The sequence below is a fragment of the Hylobates moloch genome, unplaced genomic scaffold (genome assembly GCF_009828535.3).
Source record: "Hylobates moloch isolate HMO894 unplaced genomic scaffold, HMol_V3 SCAFFOLD_30, whole genome shotgun sequence".
NCBI lineage: Eukaryota > Metazoa > Chordata > Mammalia > Primates > Hylobatidae > Hylobates > Hylobates moloch.
The window spans coordinates 3233182-3253568 of NW_026652305.1; the positions used below are offsets into that span (position 1 = coordinate 3233182).

At 34.7% G+C, this 20387-nt stretch overlaps 1 long non-coding RNA gene across 3 annotated transcripts in view; it reads right to left on the bottom strand.

The window, feature by feature from the left end:
• The window catches only part of LOC131382487 (uncharacterized), a 131130-nt gene that overhangs the window by 96710 nt on the left and 14033 nt on the right, over positions 1-20387 (bottom strand). For 2 of the 3 annotated variants that reach the window (XR_009212007.1, XR_009212008.1), the window contains exon 2: positions 12594-12690. This is a non-coding gene — a long non-coding RNA (uncharacterized LOC131382487). Of the gene's footprint in view, positions 1-11974; positions 12054-12593; positions 12691-20387 lie in introns of those variants that run through there. The other variant, XR_009212009.1, reaches the window with a different exon arrangement.

The window sequence follows — 20387 nt, forward strand, 5'->3', positions numbered from 1 at the left end:
AATCCTGGAATATGTTAAGACTTTGGGGAACTGTTGGGAAGGCATGATTGTGTTTTGAAATGTGAGAAGAACATGAGATTTAGGAGAGACTGGAGTTAGAATAATATGGTTTGGCTCTGTGTCCCCACCAAAATATCATGTTGAATTATAATTCCCAATTTTGGATATGGGGCCTGGTAGGAGGTAGTCGGATTATGGGGTTGGTTTCTAATGGCTTAGCACCATCTCCCTAGTTCTGTCTCATAATAGAGTTGTCACAATGTCTGGTTGTTTGAATGTGTGCAGCACCTCTTATTTTGCTTTCTTTCTCTTTCCTGCTGGCCATATGAAGATATGCTTTCCTTTTTCCTTCTGCCATGATTGTAATTTTCCTGAGGCCTCCCCAGAAGCCTATAGAGACTACAGAACCATTAACTGATTAAACCTCTCTTTGTAAAATACCCTTTCTCAGGTAGTTCTTTACAGCACTGTGAGAACAGACAAATACAGCACTTAAACATATTTCTAGCAGTTTTTATATTTTTTCTTCTCATAATATTCCAGATACTATTTTATCTGCCTTCTGTATTTTCTTTAGTCATTTTTTATATTACATGAACAAACCCATTGTTTCAAGTGAAGTTGAATAGAGGTAATTTTATTTTTAATTCATAATTTAAGCTCTGGGCTATTTCTAATCTTCAGTCTTACATATTCCTCTATACAATCGACAGCTCTTCTGAAATACAAAACACACTTGAAAGATTTAATATGTTCAAAACCAGGTTCTTGAAATTTCCCTCAAAACTAATTTTCCTTTGATGGTTGCCATGTCAGTAAATAGCATCCAGGTTTTTAAGACACCGAAAATATTTTCTTTCTTCTCTCTTTCTTTCAAACTCCATCAGCTAATACTATTGTATTTTCCTTCAAAAGATGTTCAGAAACCATAACCTACTCACATCTTCATATTAACACACTATCCATGGCATCATCATGTCTCTTTTAGAGGGCTGCATTAGACTTCTGAACCGTGACCTCACTTCAGTCTCTTGGATTCACCATGCTAAGTGTCATCTTTTAAAATATGAGAAAATGTCTCGTCCCAATATTACTCAAAACCAGACCATAGCTATTTCTCTTCCCCTGCTATTTCTACCTTATTTTTCCCCTTTCTTCTAAAAATATTATTATGCCATTATGTAGGACTAATGGTCTAGCAAGTTAGTGTCCCATCAAATAGCTGGAAGGGGTCCTGTCATGGCCCTGATCATGGTGTTGAGGGCTAAATAAGAGTAGTCTAGAAAGTGGCTGAGGGACACATTGGTTAGAAATATTGTATTATGAGTAGGGCAACAAGGTGCAGGATGGGGAAGCTAGGTAGCCTGTTTATGGATTAGATGGAAAGTGTTGGACGAAAAGTGAGAAGTGCAGAGTATTTAAACTCTGGCTGAGTGAGAATGGTTTCCAAAGTGAAGAGTGAAAAAAAAAACAGTGGCCTAAGACAGTGTGTCAAAAGAGCCTGAGTGAGGGGGGCATCTCAGTGAGGGATAGGAAGTAGCTATGACAAGAGCGAGGGCCACCACAAAACTACATTTAAAGCATCTGCTAGTGTCACATTTGCCAGCATTCAATGATTAAAATAAGCATCATGGTAAACCCAAAGTCAAAGTGATGAGGATATATACTCTGTCTACTCTGTTGGAAGTCACATAGCAAAAAGTATGTAGAATTTTATTACCCAGACTAATAAATTTGAAAAAACAATCATTCTTCTTCATCCATCCATACTATTAACCTCATTTTTTATTAATAGTTTAATTTATGAATATTTACAGACTATATTATACACTTTTTTTTTTGAGACAGAGCCTTGCTCTGTCACCCAGGATGGGGTGCAATGGCACTATCTCAGCTCACTGCAACTTCCGCCTCCCAGGTTCAAGCAATTTTCCTCCTTCAGCCTCCCGAGTAGCTGGGATTACAGGTGCGCACCACCACGCCCAGCTAATTTTTATAATTTTAGTAGAGACGGCGTTTCACCATGTTGGTCAGGCTGGTCTTAAACTCCAGGCCTCATGATCCACCCGCCTCAGCCTCCCAAAGTGCTGGGATTACAGGTGTGAGCCACTGGGCCCGGCCAATATATGATATACTTTTATGGATACGTATGTGATGCGTAAAATCTTAAGTTGTAAGTATAGGATCTCAGTATCCCCCATTGTATATAGCCACTGTACAGATAATTTACAGTTCATAATCTGAGGTTTTGGTTAGTTTTATATCCAGTTTCATGGGAAATACATTTCTTGCCCTTATTATTCAACGTTTTTATAATTTCTTATGAATTATAAAAATGGAATAAAAGTTTCTTTACTCTGCCATATTTTACCTAAATTTTGTTTATTTTTAAACCATATTATCCATATAAAGTACATTAAACCCTTGATTGTGTTATCAGAGCAAAATATTTCACTGTTTAAGGCTCTGCCACAACAAACGAGGCCTCTATCTTTTTGGCCTTTTTTAAAAAAGAGCATTTTCTAATTACCTGCTGTATTTATTTCACTGGCTTCCTCCTTATGGATTTCTTATACTTACTATACTTCATTTAATTAGTATACTGATATTACTACTTACACTGAGATTTGATTCACATACTCAATGACAGAAAAGAAAAAAAAAAGTTTACAGCTACTACCAAGGGGATTAACAATATCTTTTAGTGTGTCTGTGGCTGTATCTACAGAGTTTCAAACAAGACTGCATCCTAGTAAATGTGGATTTTGTGAGTGTGTTAACTAGTTCTTATTGGTTTCCATGATTTATTTAATTGCACTAGTGCCACTGAAACATAATGAACTTGTAATCAAGAAACTTAAATTAACCTGTATATACTGGCAAATAATTAACCTATGACTTTGGCAACTCACTTTAACCTCTGCTTTACTGTTTTTTTTTTTTTTTCACATGTCAAACGAGTATTCTGGATTCTATGTAAGATCTGTCTATAATAATCTGATGGACATTTTTATGCCAACTTAAAATAATTTAAAATAATAAAATAATATCTAGAGGCATGGTCTCTATTCATGAGTTTATATTCTACATGTTAAAAAAAGTAAAGTTTGGGAATAATTTTCAGTGAAATGAAATAATGTAATTAATCAGGAATGTTAAGGGTCTTACAATTGAATCAATGATACCAGTGGTTTTAATACAATGTTTGAGAATTGTTTTTGAATATCTTATAATAGTCATATTAGAAGAACTAATAATGTTTTGCTAACATTATTATGGCAAAATAAACAGATATTATGTATAGCAAAACTAGAACTAATTATCTAGAAACTTCTACCAAAAAATCAACACAAGAATTTTGGAATAAAAGGGCCATATACATTCCTTCTAAACTAGAGCATTATTTTTCAAAACTGAAGCTATGGTTTACCTTAATTGTTTGATTCTGTCAAATTGGTAAAAGTCACCTGATAAGATGAAAAATTATATGCCTGGAGATACACTATAGAGACAGACAGTTGAACGGGCAAATGCATTTTATAAATCTTTTTAGAAGCATTGAGTAAAAAAATACATCCTTTGAATTCCTATGTTCCTAAAGATTTGTCATACTGGAGACATATAGACATGCTGATGTGTTCAGTGGTTCTATTGAAAGGTAGGGCCCTAAATATTCAGCAGTATCCATTTCCTAACATTCTGCACAGAATACTGATATAGCTATGCATGAATCAGGAGATGATTCTAAGTGCGTTCTTACATTAATAAAATAAAATCTGAAGGACTACTGCAAGAGTAAATTATTAATCACACTCCAGCCAAAATAATTTATGGTCATAGCAGCATATCAGCAATGTCTGCCACCAAGAAGCTGTTGGGCCACAAACATTTTAGGAGTTCTTAAAAGAGGGCAAAAAAAAAAAAAAAAGAAAAGGTGAAACATTAAACTTTTTATAATTTTTGAAAAAGAAACAGTTTGGAGTATTCCAGAGTTAACACACCAGTTAATAAGGAACTAAAATTTATAATAATGCTATATTAAAATGCTGATGTTACTAAGAAGAAAAGACGATTTAAGGAAGAGTGACATCAGCAACATTATGGTACAGAAATTTTCTACCATTGTCTTTCCATAGGAGCACTAATTTTGACCACCGTCTACTAATGAAAGTACCTTTCTGGGAGTCCAGGAGTACAGAAGAGAAGGTCTAGCATACCTTTGGAGCAAAAAATCTGAGAATAATCACATTGTAAAGGTTAAGAACAACAGTTTCACTTAAGCCATATCATCCCTCCACGAGGTAGCACAGCTCAGTACCAAAAGAGATTGAGGTCCCTTTAGCCCGCAATTTCTTCCATGGAAGAAAATGAGAGTATAATGGGTGAGTGCCTGGATTCTTACTCTGTTCAGGTTACTGCCCAAGAGACCCACTTATTTTTCACACCACCCAGATTACTGAGGTAATCAATATGGATGAGTGGTTGGGAGAAGCTGGAAGCAGGGAAGAGAGGTAGGATTCATAGCAAGCAAAACTCAGAACTCAACAAATAGCCACATTTCGTATAACCTCTAGTCAGACTCCATCAAGGTGCCTGTCTATGAGTCACTTGGGATACAACTGTGAATTTCTCCAAGTGACCCACCGGTACCCCCCAATACCAGGAAAAAAAATGGGAAGTTCTCAGCCCCTGACCTGCCTTTGCAGGATAAAAAAAAAAGACATATGATCCTAAGAATTTTCTCCCTCAAGAGGGAACAGAGGTATGGAGCAGGTGTATTTATATAAAAGGTTCAAGAGAGCCTCAGAATCCCTAGCCGGCCTTACTGGTGAAGGCATTTCTTTCCCAAATCCAGTCAAAAAGGACAGGAGATAGTAATCGCTTCTTAAAAGGTGAAGATTGAAATGAAATGCTTCAAGGAACATTGAAACTCAAGGAAACATGATACCACCAAAATAACACCATAATTTTCCAGTAATTGGCCCCATAAATGGGGATTTATGAAGTACCAGACAAATAATTCAAAATAAAAAAACTCAAGAGTGCTAAGAAAAACATAGATGGAAAACTCAATGAAATCAGAAAAACATCATGGAGAAAGATATTCAACAAAGACAAAAATTACATAAAAAAGAAGCAAACAGAAATTCCAGAACTGAAGACTATAATGAATTAAATGAAAAAAAAAAATCAGTGGAGGTAATCAACAAATGATTTCGTCAAGCAGAAAAAATAATCCAGGAACTTTAAGACAGATCACTTGAAATCATCCAATCAAATGAGAAAAAAGAAAACAAACAGAAATGAAGAAAGTCTACCAAATTTATGTGAAAATATCAACAGAATTAATATAAAAAATATGAGATTTCCAGATAAAGAAGAGATAAAGGGTGAAAAAGTTTATTTAAAGAAATATGATTGAAAAATTCTCAAATATGAAAAGATATAAAGATATTCAGGTACATGATGCCTAAATATTCCCAAACAGACACAACACAGAGTACTTCACTGAGACACATTATAATCAAACTGTCAAAAATCAAAGATGAAGAGAATTTTGAGAGCAGCATGAGAAAAGAGACTGGTCACATACAAATGAATTCTTACAAGACTGCTAGTGGATGTCTCACAATAAACCTGGCAAGCCAGGATAGATTTGGATGATACTTTCAAAATACTAAATGAAAAAACAAAAACAACAACAACAAAATTGTCAACCAATAATAATTTACCTGGTAAAGCCGTACATCAGAAATAAAGGAGAAAAATTATCCCAAATGAAAAAAGCTGAGATAATTCATTACTACTAGACCTGCCTTATAAGAAATGCTAAAGAGAGTTATTTAATCTGAAATATAATCATGATAATTAGTAACACAAATTCAAATGAAAGTATAAAACTCACTGGTAAATGCAAGTATATAGACAAATTTAGAATTCTTTAACACTGTAACTATGGTATGTAAATCACTTTTAACTCTAGTAAAAGGTTAAAATTGAAAAGTACTTAAAATAATAATAGCTATAATAACTTGCTCATAGATATATATTTAAAAAGATGTAAATAGTGATATCAAAAACATAAAGTGGGGGAAATGAAAGTGTAAGATTTTTTAATGTGATAGAAATTAAGTTGTTATCAGTTTAAAGTAGACTATTAGAACTATATTCTATTTTATATGAGCCTCATGGTAATCACAAAGCAAAAAATCATAGCAGATATGCAAAATATAAAGAGATAAGAATTAAAGCATACTACTAACAAAAAAATCAATGAATCATTGAATCTAAAAGAAACAGTGATAGAGGGACTAAGGAACTCAGAAAATACAAAGATACATAAAAACTGGAAAACAATTTTTAAGATGGAAATATTAAGTCCTTATCTATCAATAATTACTTTAAATGTAAATGGATTTTAATTTCAATCAAAAGATACAGAGTGATTGAATAGATTTAAAAACAAAAACAAGACCCAAGTATATATTGCCCATAAAAGACTCACTTCAGCTTAAAGGACACACATAGGCTAAATGTGAAGAGATAGAAAAAAACCGGTATTCCATGCAAATGGAAATAAACAATGATGAGGGGTAGCTATAATTATTTTAGACAATATAGACTTTATGTCAAAAACTATCACAAGAGGGAAAGAAGGTCATTTTATATATACAGAAATTTGAAATCAGGAGGCTGTAAGAGTTTTAAATACATCAATATGTTGGAATATACACAGCATTGGAGCACCAAAATATAAAGAAAATACCAACAAATTGAAGGCAGAAATAGAAATACAATAATAGTATGATAATGTAATGCCCCATTTTCAATACTGGATAAAATATCCAGACAGAAAATCAATAAGAAAACTTTTTGAATTTAAACTACACTTTAAGCCAAAAGGATCTAACAGATATATGCAGAACATGTCATCTCACAACAGCAGAATAACAAATAACAAAAAAAGAAAGCTAAACATCACTGATCATTAGAGAAATGCAAATTAAAATCACAACGAGCTGCCATCTCACACCATACAGAAAGGCTATTACTAAAGTCAAAAATAGCAGATGCTTGTGACGTTGTGGAGAAAAAGGAATGCTAATACACTGTTGATGGGAGTGTAAATTAGTTCAACTGTTGTGTGAGACAGTATGACAATTCCTCAAAGAATTAAAGCTAGAAATACTATTTGACCCAGCAATCTCCTTATGGGGTATATACCCAAAGAAATATAAATCATTCTATCATAAAGACATATGCACATGAATGTTCATTACAGCACTCTTCACAATAGCAAAGACATGAAATCAACCTAAATTTTCATCAATGATAGACTGAATAAAGAAAATGTGATACATATACACCATGAAATCTATGCAGCCATAAAAAAGAGTAAGATCATAAGTTCGTTGGCCCTTAAACTTCTTCTTTCCAGAAGTGCCTGTTCACGTTCTTTGCCCACTTTAATGGGGCTGTTTTTTTTTTTTTTTCTTGAAATTTGTTGAAGTATCTTGTAGATTCTGGATATTAAACCTTCTTCAGATAGATAGATTGCAAAAATTTTCTCCCATTCTGTAAGTTGTCGGTTCACTCTAATGATAAAAACCTCACTATCACTGATCATTAGGGAAATGCAAATGGAAACCACAATGAGATACCACCTCACACTAGTTGGAATGATGATTACTAAAAAGTCAAGAAACAACTGATGCTGGCAAGGCTGTGGAGAAATAGGAACACTTTCACACTGTTGGTGGGCATGTAGATTAGTTTAACCATTGTGAAAGACAGTGTGGCAATTCCTCAATGGCCTAGAACCAGAAATACCATTTGACCCAGCAATTCCATAACTGGGTATATACCCAAATGAATATAAATCATTCTATTATAAAGATTCATGAATGCATATGTTCACTGCAGCACTATTCACAATAGCAAATAAATAGAATCAACCTAAATATCCATTAATGATGGACTGGATAAAGAAAATGTGGTACATATACACCATGGAATACTATGCAGCCATGAAGAAGAACAAGATCATGTTCTTTGCAGGAACACGGATGGAGCTGGAAGCCATAATCCTCAGCAAACCAATGCAGGAACAGAACACCAAACACCACATATTCTCACTTATAAGTGGGAGCTGAACACTGTGAACACATAGATACAGGGAGGGGAACAACACATAGTGGGGCTTCTTAGGGGGTGGGGTGAGAGAGAGCATCAGGAAAAAATAGCTAATGCATGCTGGGCTTAATACCTAGGTGATGGGTTGAGGGGTACAGCAAATCACCATGGCACACGTTTACTTATGTAACAAACCTGCACACCCTGGAACTTAAAATTAAAATTCAAAAAGAATGAGGTCATGCCCTTTTCGGGGACATGGATGGAGCTGGAGGCCATTAGCCTTAGAAAATTAACACAGGAACAGAAAACCAAATATCGCATGTTCTCACTCATAAGTGGGAGATGAATGATGAAAACACACAGACATGAAGAGGGGCACAACACACACTGGGGCCGTTTTGCACAGATGGAGCTGGCGTGGAGAAAGGGATCAGGAAAAATAACTAATGGGTGCCACTAGGGTTAATACCTGGGTTATGAAATAATCTGTACAACAAATCCCCATGACACAAGTTTACCTATGTAAAAAACCTGTACTTGTACCCTTGAACTTAAATGTTAAAAAGAACCACATTTTCTTTTTAAAAAGAGGCTATTTAGGAAAACATGGTAACTGTAGTCATATATTTGAGGAGCTAAAGCCCACTGCAAATAGGAAAAATATTTGAAAAATAAGACAATTCTGTTTCTTATGTGTCCAAAATCGTCACATATTTTTATATAAGGAGAACTCAAGTCATACAACCAGGAATAATGAGTAAAGGAAAATGAAGAAATAGTTTATTCAAGTATTAGCTAAATATTACAAATGCCTTACATGTTTTACATTAATGAAAAACTTTGTAACTTCATTGAAATATTCATCAAACAATCCTGTAAGATAATTCTTTTTATCTATAGTTTTGGGGAGACTTCATTTCAGACTGAAGAAAACAAATTGCCCAAGGCCAAAGAGCAAAAATGGAACACAGGGACTTATTCTCAGGTCTCACAACTCCCAGATATTCCTTCCTAATATTTTTCTAATATTCTAAGCTCATGTTCAGAATCTGGGTGAGGAAGTTTTGTTGTTTTTTTTTTTTTTTCTGGAGACAGTCTTGCTCTGTCACCCAGGCTGAAGTTCAGTGGCGGATCTCAGCTCACTGCAAGCTCCACCTCCCCACTTCACGCCATTCTCCTGCCTTAGCCTCCCCAGCAGCTGGGACTATAGGCTCCCACCACCACGCCTGGCTAATTTTTTGTATTTTTAGTAGAGGCGAGGTTTCGCTGTGTTAGCCAGGATGGTCTCGATCTCCTGACCTCGTGATCCGTCCGCCTCGGCCTCGCAAAGTGCTGGGATTACAGGTGTGAGCCACCGCGCCCGGCCAAGGCAGTTTTTATCTGCTGTACTAGCACTTACTGGAAGGATTACCTTGAATGAGCTCCAACATCTCTGACCTCAGTATAATCATCTCATAATATGGGAAATTCTACTACCTAATCTATGTGATTATTTTTGGTACTAATTGGCTTAAGGTATAAAAATGTTTACAATATCAGTCCAAATAAACTTCAAATGTTAGCGAATACTGTCATCATTGTTAATATTTCCTAACAACAAATGGCTTTAGTGCTGCACTGACAAATGTTAAAACAATTGATTCTAGTGCTGCACTGAGAAATGTTAAAAGAATTGACTCTCCAGGGAAGAGAAGAAGCCCCAATTTACTCATTTCAATTATCTAAATGTTCCCTCCATCCCTCCTTCTCTCTATACAGGCACCGCTTTAAAGCTGCCAAAGTGGCATCACTGAATGTAGAGTTGGGAAGGCAGCCACAAAATCTGTGTGAGCTGGTTTCAGCATACCACTCCCTACTATCATAAGTAAGGAAATTTCTTTGTTGTAAAATATTTCGTGATAATTTACTTAATATGAGATTTGGATGTAGGCAGGAAACAAAATAATGAAAGCGATCATGCAAAGGCTTCGTAAGAGAAAAATCAGCAAATTTGCTTTTGTTTCTCAACAGGAATGTGAGATGAGAAGAAAGTAATACAGAGGAGGGAGGGAGAATCAGGAGAAGAGCCATTGATGTGCCAGTGGCTGGATGACAAGGACATACCCTGAGAGTAAATATTTGGTTAGGAAAGAACTTTTATAGACAGGATGGTCTAATGTAATCTGAACTTGTTTTTGTAAATGATTTTGTGTAAAATATTTAAACTCTTTGTAGCTCACTCCAGTTAACATGATGATTTACAAGTCTCTGAATTGTTTGCTCTGTACCTTGGGACACATAGAATAAAGCTTTCCTGAGACTCCCAAATGTAGGCTGCAATTTGCTGTAGATGTTGGTGATTGTAAATTTTTTATAGTGATAATTTTAAAACCATATTTTTACAACTATTCAAAAATTTACAATTGTTTGCATTATATTTAACATTATTTGTATGACTTCTATTGCAGACTTTGTGTTTTTTTAGTGGCTTACCAATTCACTGGTAGAATTCCACCAGCAGAGAGCAGTCAGTGCTCTGGCAGCTTCCTTTCGATCTTCCAATTTGGCCTTATTATTATTTAGGCTGGATGCATTGGTTACCAGTAAAACCCTTTGCTTGAATTTTTTACAACTTTTGCTTTCTGTTCCATTTAATTTGCATCTCTATTTTATTACAATTTGTCTTAAAAAGGAAGATATATCTCTGTATACTAAAAAGAAACCTGTACCCCATCTATTGCAGCACTATTTACAATAGCAAAGATACAGAATCTATTTAAGTGCCCAGTAGACTAATGAATAAAGAAAATGGGGCGTATATACACAGTGGAATACTATTTGGCTCTAAAAAGAATGAAATCATGACATTTTCAGCAACATGTATAAAAGTGGGGTATTTATGTTAAGCCAAGCACAGAAAGACAAATATTTCATCTTCTGACTCATATGTGGGAGCTAAAAATTTGATCTCATAGAGGTAGAGAGTAGAATGATAGATACAAGATGCTGGAAAGGCTGTGTATTGGGAGAAGACAGATGAAGAAGAGTTGGTTAGTGGGTACAAACACGCAGTTATATAAAAGGAATCAGTTCTAATGTTCTATAGTGGAAAGGATGACTATAGTTAACAACAATATATTGTATATTCCAAAATAGCTAGAAGTGAGGACTTGAAATGCTCCCAATATGTAAAGATTTTAAATAATTAAAGTGATGGATAGCATAAATGCAGTTATTACACATTCTATGAATGTAGCAATATAGCAATATATCACATGTGCCCCATATATGTGTAGAAATAGATATCATAAAATAAAATAGAAAGCAATATTATTTTCAAAAATAAAAATACATATCTAATTGTTATTCTTTGAATTAACAATATTTGAATATAAGGTATCCCTACATAAAACATAAGCTTATAAATGTTCATGTTTTTATGTTTTATTTTTTTTCTGTACTATTTTATTTTCTAGCTTTTTATGTCAATCAATTTAGTTTATTTGGATAAAACAAAATGTAATATGTATTTTTACAATTAAATTATTGTTGAATGTAATTTTTGAAGAGACTTCTGCTTTCAACAGAAGTACAGCTAATGTAACCTCAAAAAATCAATTTTATGGAATAATTTTGACACGACTTTACTAAATATTGAACTATTTTTTATATTATCATGATTTTTATCCATCCTAAAAAATTGTGTCTCATGCCCAAGGAACTGCTCCTCAGAATTCATATGAGTAAGACCTCCATCTTTGAAGTTTAGATTTCACCTCCATGGGGCCTATATCCGTCAGCTCAGTTGACCATTACAAACTTTCAGACTCAGCGGCTTAACTGAAATGTATTTGCTCACAGTTATGGAAGCTGGAATCCAAGATCAAGGTTATGGCAGGGTTGGTTTCTGGTGGGTCCTCTCTTCCTGGCTTGCAGGTGGCCACCTTGTACTGCGTCCTCACATGGTCTTTTATCTGTGTGCATACACTTTTTATGTCTCTTTTTTTCCTTATAAGGACACAGCCCTGTTGAATTTAAGCCTCACCCTTATGAACTCATTTCATCTTAATTACCTCCTTAAAGGTTCTATCTCCAAACACAGTTACATTAGAGTGCTGGGATTCAACCCATAAATTTTGGAAGGTCACAATTCAGTCCATAATTAAGCCACATCTACATTTATAAATTTTGATTATTTGAAACTCCTCTCTTTGTTCCTTTAGGCAGAAGGGTGGTAACTTTCTATTATCTAGTTAACATCTTTATATCTCATTCTCAAGCTTTTAATTAAATTATTTTTGAATAACTGTCATGTATTCTGTCTCCCGACTGAATTTGACACACACACCACTCTACTAATACTGACCTTGGCCATTTCAAGTGCCTTAGTCAATACAATGGCAGCTTACCTGTCGGGAAGGTATAATTACCCCTATCTTTTGAGCCTCTGACAATCGCTATGAAAACTTAGAGCTTACCCCAAGTAGCTGCTGTCCTTCCAGACTTTCCCCTAAAATAAAGTCCTATGGAGCTCCAGCCACTGCAGTCCAACAGAGCTGGCCAGATGAGACCAATCTATATGTGGGAGAACAAACCATTGCTGTTATAAATCACTGAGATTAGGGGTGGCTGCTATTTCATATTACTCTAACAACAGTCTACTTGTACAATACCTTTCCGCAAGTTCTGCCTGGTATCTCTTGCTGGTGGTTCTTTTCCCCATAGCTAATGTACTTGCCCAATGAATACGAGAGCTTAAATCTGGGTCTATGAAATGGTGGTAAGTAGATTAACCAGTTCACCATTCTTTCTTAATAAGTATTCAACGTTGTTACTTATTATTATTATTATTATTATTATTCTCTATATTACTCGTTAAACATGCTGATTAAGGGATTCCACCTATCACCCTTTTCTGGGCCCAAAAAGCTGCATATTAACAAACTTCATACTTGATTCCAAATAATCCTTATAACTGACAATCTTTCTGTGAATAATTTCTGATTCTTACACATCATTTTAACAAATCTAATTATTTACTTTTCTGTTGCCCAAAAGCATATTATGCTTAAAATTGATAAGATATTATTCTTGTTGAATATATACATTATTAGTCTTAGTTTTCTAAGGCAGGTATTATCTTTTATTTGTTACTTTTACATATAGAAACTACCTGCAGTGAGTTTAAAATAAATGGTTCCAGAAAGTCACAAGTGGAAGAAGGGGAGGAAATGACACAAAGAAATAGATGATTTGGGGCTGGCCTTGGGGACAAAGGAGAGAGGATGTCCTTTTTTGAGAGTATCTTAACAGATGGTAGTTTTGCAATAATAAAACTTGATAACTTTGTAAATTTGTCTGAGGCCACAACCACTTTTGTTATCATTAACAACCAGATCTCTGACAAATATGCCATTCATTTCCACTGCCTATGCTTAGGAAATCTGAACCGAACTACCCAAGAGAACGAATGGAAATTCACTCAAGGACCTGAGAGATAACATATAATTTAACAGTATTTAATAATTTTTAAAATATATTTAGGTTAGACAGTATCTTACATCTAAGAGTTCTGAATTATGGGCCAGGCACAGTTGCTCATGTCTGTAATCCCAGGACTTTGGGAGGCCAAGGCAGGCAGATCACCTGAGGTCAGGTGTTTGAGACCAGCCTGACCAACATGGAGAAACCCCATCTCTATTGAAAATACAAAATTAGCTGCGCGTGGTGGCACATGCCTGTAATCCCAGCTACTCAGGAAGCTGAGGCAGGAGAATCGCTGGAACCTGGGAGGCAGAAGTTGCAATGAGTTGTGATGGCACCACTGTACTCCACCCTGGGCAACAAGAGCCAAACTCCATCTCAAAAAAAAAAGAGTTCTGAATTATAGCTCTACCTAAAAATCTGAATTTATATTTATTTTCAATATATATATTCGTTATATACATATATACAAAATAGATGTGTGTATCTTTATTATAAAAACTGAACAAATTATATATCTTATTTTTCAGCAAATTCCCTGTGTACTTCTATCTTTCTACTCTCTTGCTGCTGGATTTATACCTGGATTAATGATATTATATCTTTCAACATTTACACAATGTCTTGCTGTGTTCTGCCATCATAAGGCAGAGCAAAGCATTATTCAATGTGTAAAGATGTTATTAAGTCACATCTCAGTTGTATGAAGGTAGAAGATAGTGGTGAAAGCAGGGGGCTTGACCTAAGACTTTAGCATACAACCTTCTTCCTTTTTGATAAATAAGCTTAAACCTAAAGAGATTAATTCAACCTATTCCACTGTGGCCTGCAGCCTTAAAAGTGTAGCAAAGACACCAAAGCCTTCACAATCAGATAAAACATGCTCTTGTTATTTTCTATAGTGAAGCAATAGAGTGGTGATACTATTTGTAAGGAAATCCCTGACCTACTTCAATGCTCACCTTTTTATCCCACTGACAGCATTATTCAGCCTAGAGAAACAGATACCGCAGAGGCCCGCAGTAAGTTATTTGGTTTTACAGCTTTATATCATGTCAAATACTTTGAAGGCTTAAGAAATCAGGGAAGCATCATTAGAATAGTATAATTAATCCCAAAATAAAACTACTAAGAGGACAGAAAGGATATAGAATGATTTACAACTCAAAGAGAAAAATATGCCAATTATGTGAGAGAATGAGGGAAATCTCTTGGCAGAGAAATGGGGTTAGAAATTTAATTGACTGAAGGGACTTCACAGAGTGAGGATTAGGAGAAATAAATCTAAACATATAAAGGGGACAATCAATACAGGATGCTTATGAGGAATAAAAATTAATAAAGTTAACACAAATGACAACTTGGGTATTTTAAATTGAAAGAATCATTTTATCTTGTAAATACATAGCAAATGATGTGATCTGAATGTAACCAAAATTACAATTTAAAGTTAACTCTGTGTTATAATTTAAGTATCAAGATTTAGCTGCAGATAGTTTTGTCTCCAAATTTCATTGAAGAGTAGTTCACTCATTGGTTCTTATCAACTTTAGAAGCTTGCTTTCTTTCTCTTTCTTTTTGCTTTTCTCTTTCTCTTGTTTTTCAATTTGAAATTTGTTTTGACTCATAGTAAAACTTACAGTGTAATTTTCTTATCACATAACAATAAAAGGTGCAATTTCTTTCAACACTAATAAGCTAAAATGACAATTTTTTTCATATATATTTAATTCTATACTACAATTATCCTGTAGAAGCCAATGTACTTTCAAAACAAATTTTAAAACTTATAAAACCGAAAGCCTTTTCTAATTTCTGTTAAAAATACATACTTATAACTATGCTTTTCTGAATTCAGGGAAATCCCTTTATTTAACATCGTGTATTATTATGGCAATTTGTAATTTTTCACCAGGTAAGACTTTATAAAATTCCTCTAAGCTCAGGCTGCTTCTACCTATGAATGTGTTAATTGTTAATTTGATCTCTTCTAAGGGAAATGAAGCATCCACACCCAATCAATCTCCTGAAGTAAGCATAGGATGAATGCCTTTTTTTAGAAATCAAGAGAGCATATCCTTCTCCAGTACTTCTGATGAAGGATGTAGGACTCTATAATAGAATTGGAATGCTTGGTTAATTGCCATTGCTTGCATAAGTGAGTGTCCTCATATGTCTGCTTAGTAGGACAAAGCTATTTCAGTGAGTTTTCAGATAATATTCAAGAGTTTATGAATGTTTCCTAATAGAATTTGCATAAATTATAATGATCAGCATCTAGGTCATTGATATAATAATAATCATGGCAAATATTTATTAAAGATATATTCTATGCTAGATTCTTTATATACCATAACCCTTTTATCTTTTCATGGCCTAATTAATAATTCTTTTTCAATCACAAAGAAAAGTCAAGTCTTAGAGAGGTGATATACGATAAAGACATACTTTAAGAAGAAGTCACACAGGGCAGAACAAAAATAAAAGACACAATGCTGTCTATCTGAATCCAAAACTTGTCTGTAAGTACTTCAAATTATTTATTACAAGATCTGCCTCCTACTCTTAAACTACAGCAATTGTAAACTAGTTCAAATATTTGAAGATGTGATACTAAGACTTTTTTCTTAAATAAAAACACATAGTTTAAGGAAAGATTTTGTAGTTGCCTGGTGAGTTCTTCCTACCCACTGCACAGTCAAAACCAATTCACTGAGACCACAGCATTGCAATGAAGAATCTAATTGATATGAGCTCAGCCATGCCACATGGGAGACAGTTATTACTCAAATCAATCTCCCTGAAAATTCAGAGGCTGGGGTTTTTCAAAAATAGTTTGGTGGGCAGGGGGTTAGGGGAATGCGTGTTGCTGTTTGGCTAGGGATGCAATTATAGGGGTGTGGAAAATGGTCTTCATGCACTGAGTTGGCTTTGGAGTAGGGTCACAGGACCTGTTGAGCCCAGAGTTAAGGGTCCAAGTAGAGCCAGTTGGTCATTAGAAATGCAAACTCTGGAAAAGACATCTCACAACAACAATTTTAGTTTCTACAATAGTGAATTGGGTAAGTTGCAAATCTTGTGATCTCTGGAATAATGGCTGGCAATTTGTTAACTCCACCTATGTCTTAGCAGAATTCAGGCACCTCTCATTCTCCTAACCTACTGAATTCCATCTGAATTCAGAAGTGACAATAGGAGTTTAAACTTCTATTATAGATGGAGTGTTAAATTAAAAAAATTATTCATGGCACATGTAAAATTTTGTAAAATGTTGATGTAATTGTAGTAAATACTATCACATTTGGTAGCCTAGTAGGGCAAACCAAATGCAAACAAAAGCACATATTTGAACAAGGAGGGGCTACTAGCATGAGGTTTTTAGTAGGATAGAGAGATTGAGGTAAACTTTGAATTGAAGAAAAAGTGGGAATTTGTAGCTAAGGTTCAAGTTGGGGGTCAGTGGATAAAAAATTACCAAGAAAAGAAATCAAAGGTAATGGGGCTTTTGTCTAAACTGACTTAACAGGATTCTTGCTAAAGGTAGACTAGAGTGATTATACATCATCTGGAGAATAGTGGAGGATAAAGAGCCCAATCAGATATTTAGTGTATCAAATATGAAAGATGGGGCCTTCTGGATAAACTGGCTTAGCAGGATTTTTGCTGAAATTAGACAGTGCAGAGGTGGATACAGCAGCCTAAAATTCAAGGCTTGAGAAAAGTGTCAGAGGAGCCTGACTAGAATTTGAACAAGAAGAAAATTTTTGTCAAGAGTGATCATATAATTTATCGCTCAGTCTGGAACCCATTAGAGTGAAAGGAAATTTTTAAAAAAATTGTTAACCCAAAGCAATAGGTATAAAATGGAAATGTCCTGAGAAAACCAATACTTACTGTCACTCTATACTTGGGCTTATAGAAGATATCCTAGTAATAAAGATAATAGAGCCAGAGAATATTGAAAAAGCCTATATATCTATACTATAAAACCTTAATATAAGATTTGGGCTACCTTCTAGGTATCATTTATCTATCTTTTTAGAGTTATTATTTCTATCTTTCTAGAGTTTCTATCTTTTTAGATTTATTATTGTCTGGTGGTTTTTTTTACATGAGATAGAACCTAATCATAAGTAGCATAGTAATTGAAATAAGTACCTTGTTTTACATCTGATCAAATCTAAATAGGATAAGTTATGTTACAGGAACAAAAATCCCAAAATCTCAGTGGATCAATACAATAAAAGGTGTTATTTATTTATTTATCTTTTTTTTTTTTTTTTTTCAGTTAAAGTTTACATGTGAGCCTAAGCAGTTTGCTGTCCACATTTCACACTAAATACATCTTGGGCAATCCTATATTAATTCAGTGCAGAAAAGGAGAAATTAAAACTACTCCAAGATTTCCTACCCATAGGTTGCTTAAATCAAATATATAACTTTTATTAAAAACAGAAAACTACATGATTGTGCTTAACTGCTACAGGTTGTCGGGAGGCAATTGGAGAGATATGCAACCCTTGTATACATATACTGGAAAGGGAAGAAACCACAAATGTTGATGTAATTGTAGTAAATACTATCATATCTGCTAGCCTAGTGGGGCAAACCAAATGCAAACAAAACTAGAACACTAATGCAAATGATAGAAAAAAAGAAAAATGTTGAAATTTGCTATTTTCTTCTTGCTTTTTTTTTTTAAAGCAAATTCCCATAAGAGAAAGATAAAATTAGGCAAGGATATATCAATATGCAGAAATAGACGAAAATGAATTTAGATTTTCTAAAGAAGGTAGTCTTTACCTGCATCTTGCAGTGCAGTTTTTTTGTTTTTGTTGTTTTGTTTTTCATAATTTGAAAACTTACAGGGTTGTCAAAGAAAAAGGAAAGGAAGAAAAGCCAAAACTTGATGTCAGAAATTGGATCGTTAAGTGGTACTGCCTTCCCATTCAAATTTTCATTGAGATGGTAGAAACAGGTGTTCTAAGATAGAGAACAGTAAGTAATAGAGACTTGAATTTTCCTGCTTGTGACATTACAATGGTGGGATTCAAAACACATCACCTCTAAATATGGTATCTTGGCATTTGAGAAAACAGCAGAAGCAGAAATATCACTTTCATCTTCCCCTTGATCCTTTTCTGCTGAAGTAGGCCTTAAAACACAGCTGACTTTCCTTTAAAGTAGGTCATAAGACCTTCATTTTAGAAGTATTTTTTTTTCCTATTTTTGGAGAAAAGTAATATACTTTTTCTCTTCTGGAGAAAAGACACAAAGATGCCAAGAAGAATCTGATCCAACAGGCATTGTTAAGTTCCCTGTTTATTACCAGAGGATTAATAAATATTTCCACTTTATTGTCATTTAATCAAACAATTTTTGTCTTTCAATCATATTTTTCCACTATTCATTCATTAAACTTAGCATAAAAATATACATTTTTTCTGTTTCTTCGAGTCTTTTTTTCTGAAGGCTGTTACGTATTAAAAATATTATATTGGCCAGGCGCGGTGGCTCACTCCTGTAATCCCAGCACTTTGGGAGGCCGAGGCAGGCAGATCACGAGGTCAGGAGATCGAGACCATCCTGGCTAACATGGTGAAACCCCGTTTCTACTAAAAATACAAAAAATTAGCCTGGCGCGGTGGCGGGCGCCTATAGTCCCAGCTACTTGGGAGGCTGAGGCAGGAGAATGGTGTGGACCCAGGAGGAGGAGCTTGCAGTGAGCCAAGATAGTGCCACTGCACTCCAGCCTGGGCGAAAGAGTGAGACTCCTTCTCAAAAAAAAAAAAAAAAAAAAAAGTTATATTCAATAAAATTATATACTTTACTCTTGTTACTCTTTTACTATAGGGGCCTCATCTATAAACCCAGTAACGGATGAGAATGTATGTTATATTCCCTCTTCTGCCCCCCAGCAAGATAAGTCTATTGGCTTTGGTTATGTTTATGCATGGAATTGACCAAAAGCTAACTGGACAAGGAGACACAGACAATAAACTATAAATATAAGTAAGTTACATAATATTGTGGTAGGTGATGAGTGCTTTGGAAAAATGTAGAAAGTATAATTATTGATGAGAGATATTAGGAGCATTGGGAGATAATGCTCCTAATATTGAATTTTTTAAAAAAGATTGAAAATATTATATATTTCTAAAACGTTGACATTTGAAGAAAGACTTTGAGCAGACAAATGGAATTAGTTTTCTGAACATCAAAGAGAAGACTGTCCCTGTCAATGCAAAGCAGCAAAGGTGAAATAGATCTATCCTGTTCATTGAGCCTTACAACAAGGAAGACAGCATGACTGCGGCAGTATGAGTAGCTGATGAGATTTGAAAGCAAATAATAAGGCATATTATGTAGGCGCTTGTTGGTCTTTGCAAGGACTTTGATTTTCCCTATGTGAAATGAGAGACCACCAGTGGGTTTTGAGTAGAGAAAGGGCAGAATCCAATTTGTCTTTCAAAAGAATCCTCCTGGCTGCGATCTAGAGATTAGGTTACACGCAGTCAAGAAAAGCAGCAGTGGCACCAGTTAAAGTTTTACAGTAATCCAGGAAAGAGAGGATAAGTTGGTAGAACTGGAAGTAGTGCAAAACATCAGGTTCTAAATATACTTTGATGGTAGAGGTCATAGTTTTCACATTTAAAAAAACGAGAAAATATGAGTGTAACCTCAAGACTTGTTGCCTGAGTAACTTAAGATTGACTTGTGTTTCACTTAGATGAAGAAGATCATGAATAACAGTTTGGGCACTGGGATATGTAGGAGTGGAAAGGGGT